At 47.7% G+C, this 8,175-nt stretch overlaps 1 long non-coding RNA gene across 1 annotated transcript in view; it reads right to left on the bottom strand.

Annotated features, from left to right (window-relative positions):
- Positions 1–1,834: 1,834 nt before the first annotated feature.
- LOC140422755 (uncharacterized) overlaps positions 1,835–8,175 on the bottom strand; it is an 83,549-nt gene continuing 77,208 nt past the window's right edge. Inside the window, exon 3 of the long non-coding RNA XR_011947583.1 lies at positions 1,835–1,893. This is a non-coding gene — a long non-coding RNA (uncharacterized lncRNA). The remainder of the gene's footprint in view (positions 1,894–8,175) is intronic.

The following is an 8,175-nucleotide window of genomic DNA, read 5'->3' as shown; positions in this document are numbered from 1 at the left end:
ATCATTTTTATAGCACCCCATGTGTCAATAAAATTTTGTTTAACTCTCTTTGCTTCCATATTCCGATTGGAGTGAGAGGTGTAAGTCGGAAAAAATTAAGTTATGTAGAATAGCAAATTTAGGCCCATTCAGCTTGAAATCATACTGTGTAATATTGGTGAGAAATTGTTCATGTGAAATACCTTTCTGCATTATTTGAACAGATATTAACTTGTTTATTTGAAACACCTGTTGCTAATTGTGTTTCTCTTTATTTGGCTCTGATATGGCGGCCAATATGGTCGCCTTCCTTAATTTGAATTACGATTTGCTCTAGAGTCGCCAGGTATCTCTCAATACCGCCACAAGGTTCAAACCGAATACTGATCAAAGACTCGATACACCAGTTAGTTAGTTCAAAGTCAAATGCTTATTTATTTACACGCACAGTTAAATATAATCATGCACAAATACTACAGACTAATCTATCATGACTGCTAAAACCTACACTTAGCTTTGGGCGCGCCCACTCAGTCAGAGGAACAATGGCCGTTGTTCGGTTCTGAGGCTGCTGGGGTGGAACTGGTACGGGATAACAGCTAAGGACGTCTGTCTGGTAGCGTGCGTTGACCTTGGACTTACTTGTTCTGGTGCAGCTTTTGGGCAGGTCTCTCCTCGGTGAGGGCTGGAGCCAAGAGAGCAATTCTCTCTTGGGGGATCTTTCTTATACCCAAAAGGGGCTTTGTGCACTTTTGGGCGGGCCTTGAACTTGGCCCCAATTAATTGGGCCGTTTCTCGATCGTTCCTATCGATTTCCTCCAATAAAGGGGTGGGTGCCCTGATGGCTGGGCATGTCCTAGGTGGCCGTTGGCCTGCTTTGTTCTGGTCTCCTCTGGCGCCGGAGTGTCTGCCTTAGTATCATTTACTTAAATGTTACTCTTTTATCCCCGGAGATGGCCCATTAGTATGCTAATAGGTTTGCAGTTTTAGTCTTGTCTGGGAGCTGCGGCTCTAATCAACAGAAAAACCCTGAACCTGCTTGTTTTCTCAGTATTGTCCATTTTCCCTGCAACTTTTGCAAAGTGTCCATTTTGTAATCGGGAAGTGGCCATCCCAGATGGCTACACACCCTCCTTGTGATCCTCAATGCGAAGCGTGAAGGATCACATTACCGCGTCGTCGTCGTTCTCTGACCAAGCGGGGCACCCATGAGCACTTCACGGGCTCTACACTGCCCTATCCTATGAAACGCAATTTTTTACCAAAAATCATTTTACATACATGCATCATTATAAAACTCTACTGGGCGCTATGACATTCAGGCATGCATTACAAAATAAAAAACTGGAACCTCTAACTATCCTCAATAAACTATCCTCACTCAAACAATCAACAATAATTCTACAACACTTTAAATGTACAAATATCAGCAACACAAGTTTCTCTGGCTTGGCAGTCAAGCACAGAGGTTTACATTTCTTTATTGAGCAAAACACATGTAAAGAAAAACGGATTCGCTTTAATTCACTCAAGCGGTTGGGGGGTTTGGTGAAGTCCGAAAATAGGGGACCTAAACATGTATACCGGGGTGCGTGAGCGGGAGGCTCTCCTTCGCCATTTTCTGAGTCTAAGTGTCTGCACGACACTGCAGAGTATCGCAAGTACTTAGATTGATTCTACTATGTACGATAGTGAATACCAGGTTATAAACTTGTCACACCAGGTCGGGGTGTCGGTAACTGTCTCGGGGTACAGTGTATAGCAGGGGTGGGAATCATTCACGGCCTGTGTGGTAGGGGTCAGGGGGGTAGCGTCCGCGCGCAACTGAAGGGATCCTGCTAAGATCCAGTTGCTTCATCTTTCCGTCTTTCTGTCTTCTTTTTCTTCCTCTGGGGTTCTTGAGGTTCCGGAGTTCTAGGGACACAAGCATAATATCTGTTATTATCTTGCTTAAGATCTTGTATGTCTGTCCTTTCTGCCAATTACACATTATGATTGGTCACCATCTGTGACTCCCTCATTTAAAATTTTTTTTTTTTTAAACCAAATCTTTGGACAAGACGCCCGAGAAAAATACTGACACAGTGTGAGTCGTCTCGCAGCCTGTGCGATCTACCATCCTAGTGTTTGAGGATAGAAATAGCATACATAAGCAACCCAAGGGTAGCCAAAAACAAACAAAATAATTTTGAACGTAACGAGCCAAAATGGGGTGCGTATGGGCCGCGGCGGGTAAGAAATGGGTGGAATCACCGGGTAGGATGGTGGTCAGTGCCGTATGTGGTCTACCCGAGCATAGCTGACCAGAGGGGGGTCCTCAGACAGGGCGGGTACCAGTGCCGTTTCTCCACTGCCTGAGCCACCGGCAAAAACGGGTAAGAATATGGTCGTCATGGGGGCTGTCTCTCGTGATCAAATCAGGAGAGTAGCTATGAGTGGTGTCTGCCGACAAACTAGTTCCTCTGAACGGTTGTCTGTCGACAAACTAGTTCCTCTAACAGCCATTGGGCGTCAAAAGGGTGGTGGGTGGGGCCATGAAAAACTTTCAAATTCACAAACAACAAACATGTACCTTAAACGAACAAACATAGAACAAACATGGTGCAGGTTGCATCAGAAAGGACACCGTATCTCTCCATCGGTTCCTTTTTACCATCATCTGGACACCTCATTGCTCAGTAGCGAACAGGGCCGCAAAGGGATTCGTTTGGTGGGAGTCAGACTCTATGTCATCACCTTCTCCCGGCTGCCATACTCTTGACTGGAGTAGTTTGGCTAAAGCTGCTTGGGGCGAATTGGGGCCCATCTCATCATTCCTGATGAGCCTGAATGAATTGGCCCGGTGCCAGAATCGTGGGTCGAGGTTGGAGCTACTAGGTTTTAATCCGTAATCGTCGGGCGGTGGGCCTGGGTCAGGGGCTTTGATGTATGCGATTTCAAAGGGGTCGCTGGAATCATGCTCAGATTCACTGGGAGTGGGGCCTGGTGCAGGGGTGTAATCATAACGTTGGGTGCTGTGGCTGTCGTCATTGCTGTCGCTATCACTGTCACTGTCGCTGCTGGTTGAAGGAAGGGAGAGGCGGAGTCGTGCCTCTGGGGGTGGAGTTGAAGATATGTCTGCGGACGGGCTGGACTGGCTGGTGGAGGGTAGGAATACATCATCTGTGGGCGGGGCGTGCTTGTCTGCTGCTGCGAGCAAGATGTGGTGTGCATGGTTGTTCTGCGAGCCATAAGCCTTGAGCTGGTTTATGTGGAACCACACAGACTTGCCATTGGGATATGTGATCTTGTATACCGAGGGGCTGACTTTGTCTGAAATGGAGTCCGGTCCGGAAAATTTAGGGGAAAGGAATGAACTGGGGTTGTATAGGGAAAGCATTACTTGCTGCCCTACTACAAACTCTGTGGCGTGTACCTTTTTGTCGAAACAAGCCTTGCTTTGTTTCCTCCTGGTCCCAAGTCTCACAGCTGCTGTGAGCTGGGCTGCCTTTATATTCTCAATTAACTGCTGTACAGCATTTTCATGCGTGAGGGCGGTGACTGCGGGGCTGGCCAAATCCATTCTTAATAAATACTCTGTCCGGTCATGAGAGTGTGGGGGGTGTATTCTGTGGACGTGGATACCGTGTTTCTTAAGAACATTAAGGCAAATGGGAGAACTGAATCCCAGGTGCTGTGTTCTGTTGTACCATTTTCCTGCAAGTGGCTTTTCAAGTCCTCTTCATTCGTTCTACGATGCCGCTTGACTGGGGGTGGTAGGCTGTGTGAAACTTTTGCCTGATTCCGAAAATTGTGAGGACGTTTTTCATTACTCGTCCTGTAAAATGGGAGCCTTGATCGGACTCTATACTGCGTGGGAGGCCCCATTTTGTAAAGATGTGCTGTGTTGGTATTTTAGCTGTTGTCTAGGCCGTATTCGTTCTCGATGGAAAAGCTTCCACCCATTTTGTGGCGGTGTTGATGACCACCAACACATACTTATAACCATTTCTGCAGGGGGGTAGGGATCCTATGTAATCTATCTGCAAATTTGTCCAGGGGCCATTAACGGGGCGGGTGTGACTAAACTGAGCCTTTCTTGCATATCTGTCCAGATTGTTCTGGGCACAGATCAAGCAATTTTCAATGTAGTGAGTAACTTCGGCTTTTAAATCAGGCCACCAGCAGAGAGGTCTGAGGTGGGTTTGGGTGGGTTTAATGCTTTGGTGTCCATGATTGTCATGGAACTGACAAATAATCTGGTTCCTGTCCTGGCTGGGAACTACATAAATGCCTTCTTTCAAAATCACACCGTCATGTGTGGTGATTGTGTTCTTAAACTTGTCGTACGGGGCTGGGAAGGTTACTTATAAAACTTCCCAGAGTTTTTCATCTTCCTTCTGGGCCTTTGCGAGATCCTGAATGTTGGGCTGTGAGACCTGAACTGCGTGTACTGGGGTGTTCTCGGGGGGGTTCCAAAAGTAACCATATCTGGAACCTGCCTTCGCTAGGGCGTCTGTTTTAACGTTACCGGGGGGAAAGAACGGTGATGACTGTGAACCTTAATTATGCCATATTTCCTATTTTTGGTTGTGTCTAGGATATGACGGAGTAATGGGGCTGAGGGTAGGGGCTTTCCGTCTGCGGAAACAAATCTTCTAGTTTCCCACAGGGGTAGGAATTCCGTTAAACTATTACAGACATATAAGCTGTCCGAATCTATGTCTGTCGGGGTCAGAAACGAGTGAGGGTGGTCTACAATGTACGCTATGGCTGCCAGTTCTGCTGCCAGCGAGCCTAGATGTCCTGGCAACTTTAGTGAAATCTAATCTAGGGCGTATCCCTGGGCGTCCTCTACGTAAATGCCGTTCAAAACTATGGAGGAGCCATCCACATAAATTTTCAGGGGTGCGCACTTGTCTGTGGGCTGGGGTCTGTGGGGTGTATTTCCTGCTTTCCTGGGAGCTGACTTAGGTATAAATGGGCCTGTGTTGTGTTTTGTGGTGATGATCTCACACTCATGTGGGGTGCCTGCATACTGCAAATTATCGGCTAGGAAAGTGTGGGTCTTGGTTCTTTTTACTGTAATGTCCCGTCCCTGTAAAATAAGGGTCCAACGGGCTGCACGGATTTGGCTGACTGTGCCATCTTTAAGTCGACCGTCTAAAAATAGCTGTGTTGGGGTGTGTTCAGTGAGAATGGTGATGGGGTTAAGTCCTGTAATGTAGGCGAAGTACTGTACTGCCCAAAAAACTGCGAGCAGGTGCCTTTCGCAGGCAGAAAATCCTTGCTCGACTGGATCTAATACGCGTGAGGCGTATGCCACGGGGCATAATTGGTCATGGCGTTCCTGGAGGAGCACGGCCGAAAGGGTCGATATGGTTTCGGCAGTAGCCAACCAGTCCTAGAAATGACCGGAGGGCTGAGACATTATGGGGAAGGGGCAATTTGACAATTGAGTCAATTCTCTGTTGCTCGTTCGCGCGTTTACCGTGAATGATTACTTTACCCAAGTAAATCACTTTTTCCTGCAAAATCTGGGCCTTCTTAGGGTTGACTTTACATCCAATCTCTTTTAAGAGTCCTAGGAGTTCGGCGAGAAGTGAAATGTGCTCACCCTTTGTGTCTGTCTGTATTAGCAAGTCATCTACATACTGGACCAGACAATCGGGTCGGGAAAATTTTGCTAGTTCATTTGCCAGCTGTCGGTGGAAAATGGAGGGGGAGTTGTGGAAGCTTTGTGGAAGGCACGTCCACATATATTGCTGTCCCTGGAATGTAAAGGCAAATTTATATTGCCACCCTTTATCCAATGGAATGGACCAAAAGCCGTTGCTTATGTCCAAAACCAAAATTTTTTTTGACTGGGGTCCCTGTTTGAGCATGGTCTCAGGACTCATGGCTATGGTGGGGGCTGCTACTGGGGTTACTTTGTTCAGTTCCCGGTAATCAATGGTCAGTCGCCATGATCCATCGGGTTTCCTGACGGGCGAAATTGGTGCGTTATTTGTGGAGGCTACTGATCTGAGTACGCCTTGACCAAGCAAACTCTCTATTACATTGGAGATTTCTCTCTGTGCCTCTTGGGGAAAACCATAATGCTTTTGAGGTCTGGGGTCAGGACCTGTAATGTTCACCAAGCCAGCTATCTTGTCACAGTCGTGCTGTGCAAATGCTGCTTTGTGTTGCTGCAGGACTTCCCTGACCTGTTTGTCCTGACTAATGGCTGGAGGGTCGAACCAGAAGTCTCCTACTGAGCTAATCCTGTTTTCATAGCCTCCAACTGTGAGTGTGGCGGGGGCTCGTGCTGCCTTTGCCATTCTCCATACACATTTATTAACTGGATCTAAAGAGAGGTTGTGGGAGCTCATAAAATCAATTCCTAGGATGTGTTCAGTTGTGTGGGGTAGATCGACCAAAACTACGGGGTGTTTAGTTGTAATGTTCCCTATTTGTATCGCTACAGGGGCTGTGATGTGTCCTTGTTGTAAATGACCTATAAAACCATTGAGTGTGATGGTGTCTGTTGTGGGTCACGTGTCTCGCTGAAACATCGTGGAGGAATTGAGTGTGGTGCGGGACCCTCCTGTGTCCCAAAGAAATTCTACGGGGCATCCCCGGACTTTGCCTGCTACGACCGGCCTACCGGACTTGTCCCAAAGGGTGTCACAGATCCAAGTTGGGGAGCCCGAACACCGTCGGTCGGTGCCATTCATGTCTATGTTCTCTGAACGGGCGCTAACGCTATGGATTGGCTTTGCCCTATTCTTATTTAGGGTGCCTGTCTGTTGGTTTCTCTACTGCTTTTGGGGCGCGTTGCACTCTCGTGCAAAGTGTCCTAATTGTCCACAGTTGTAACATTCCTGGGATTTAGGCTGCTGTGGGCTGTTCCTGCCCTCATTTACCCATGAGGGGTTCTGGTGCGCTTTAACTGGATTCATGTCTGTCTGCTCTTCCTCTGGTTTTGCAAATGCGGTTTTGCCTTGGACTGATTGCTCCCAAGCGCGGGACAATCTTTTCAAAACCCATTTCTCATTGTGGGCCTCGTCTGAAGGGTTGTAATTTGCGCAAGCCCTCTGTCCTGCCTCTGTCGCATGAGAGACTAGGGTTCGAATCCATTTGGCCATATTATCTGCAGGCAAATGGGCGCGGGCTAACTCTCCGAATACCACTGTAAAATGTATCCACAAGCGTCCAGCAAACGCTGTGGAGTGCTCTGTCTTCTTTTGCCTACACTTGTTTCGGCCTTCTACGGGTTCGCCTCTAGAACATAGAACATTACAGCGCAGTACAGGCCCTTCGGCCCTCGATGTTGCGCCGACCTGTGAAATCACTCTAAAGCCCATCTACACTATTCCCTTATCGTCTGTTATAGCCGATCGCATCTAGGATCATTGTGTGCATCTCTTGGAGTGTGCCTCCTCCTAAATTCTGTGGGTCGGGAAGGGATGCCACGCCTGAAGTGTCGAGGCTTAAAACTGTGAGCTTTACTTGCTCCTTTTCGTCCAGGCCGTACAGTGTAGCCTGCTGTTTAACTATAGCGAATAAATGGTGGGGTCTGATGTGAGAAGGAACAATGTAATCTTTCCACATGCATTCCGTAATTGGGTCATGGTTAACGGGGTTGTATATAGGAAATCTGTGTTTCCTTCTGCTGCGGCCCTGCGGTGTGTGGTTACAGGGTTCATGGGGGTGTGTTCTGCCTGTTCAGTCGGGGGTTGGGGGCTTTTCTTTTCCGGGGTTTTTCTTGCGTACATGTCCCATGTATGTAGCTGTGGGCAGTTTCATTTAAATTCTGCCAATCGGGGCAGTTTTCCTGGTCTAACTGGGGTCCAAACGTACTTTGAAACCCATTCTGGACAGAAAGCAGAGATTGCAATTCTGCAATTTGCTTCCGGCACTTTGCGTGATCTACAGAGCTCTGCCTTTGTTCCGTCGTGGAAGTGTGGAGGGCTCATAGGGCTGCTTTTAAATCATTGCACTACTTCTGCAATTTCTCTACCTGTTGCTCGGTTTCTTGTCTTACCAAGACCGCACGTTGCGTGTCCTGGTAGGCCTTATCATATTGGGTCTGAAAACTACTCAAATGGGCGAGACAAAATTAGTGTGCCCACTTGGCATCATCCACCTCTCTGTCCTCGCTGCTAACTTTTCTCTTAAATCCTTATTCTCCTTCTCAAACTCGCTCACATCTCCCTCACTATTTCTGCCTCTCTC

Source organism: Scyliorhinus torazame, chromosome 5 (genome assembly GCF_047496885.1).
Source record: "Scyliorhinus torazame isolate Kashiwa2021f chromosome 5, sScyTor2.1, whole genome shotgun sequence".
Lineage (NCBI taxonomy): Eukaryota > Metazoa > Chordata > Chondrichthyes > Carcharhiniformes > Scyliorhinidae > Scyliorhinus > Scyliorhinus torazame.
The sequence above is the reverse complement of the archived record's forward strand: the minus strand, read 5'-3'. Positions and strand labels throughout refer to the sequence as shown.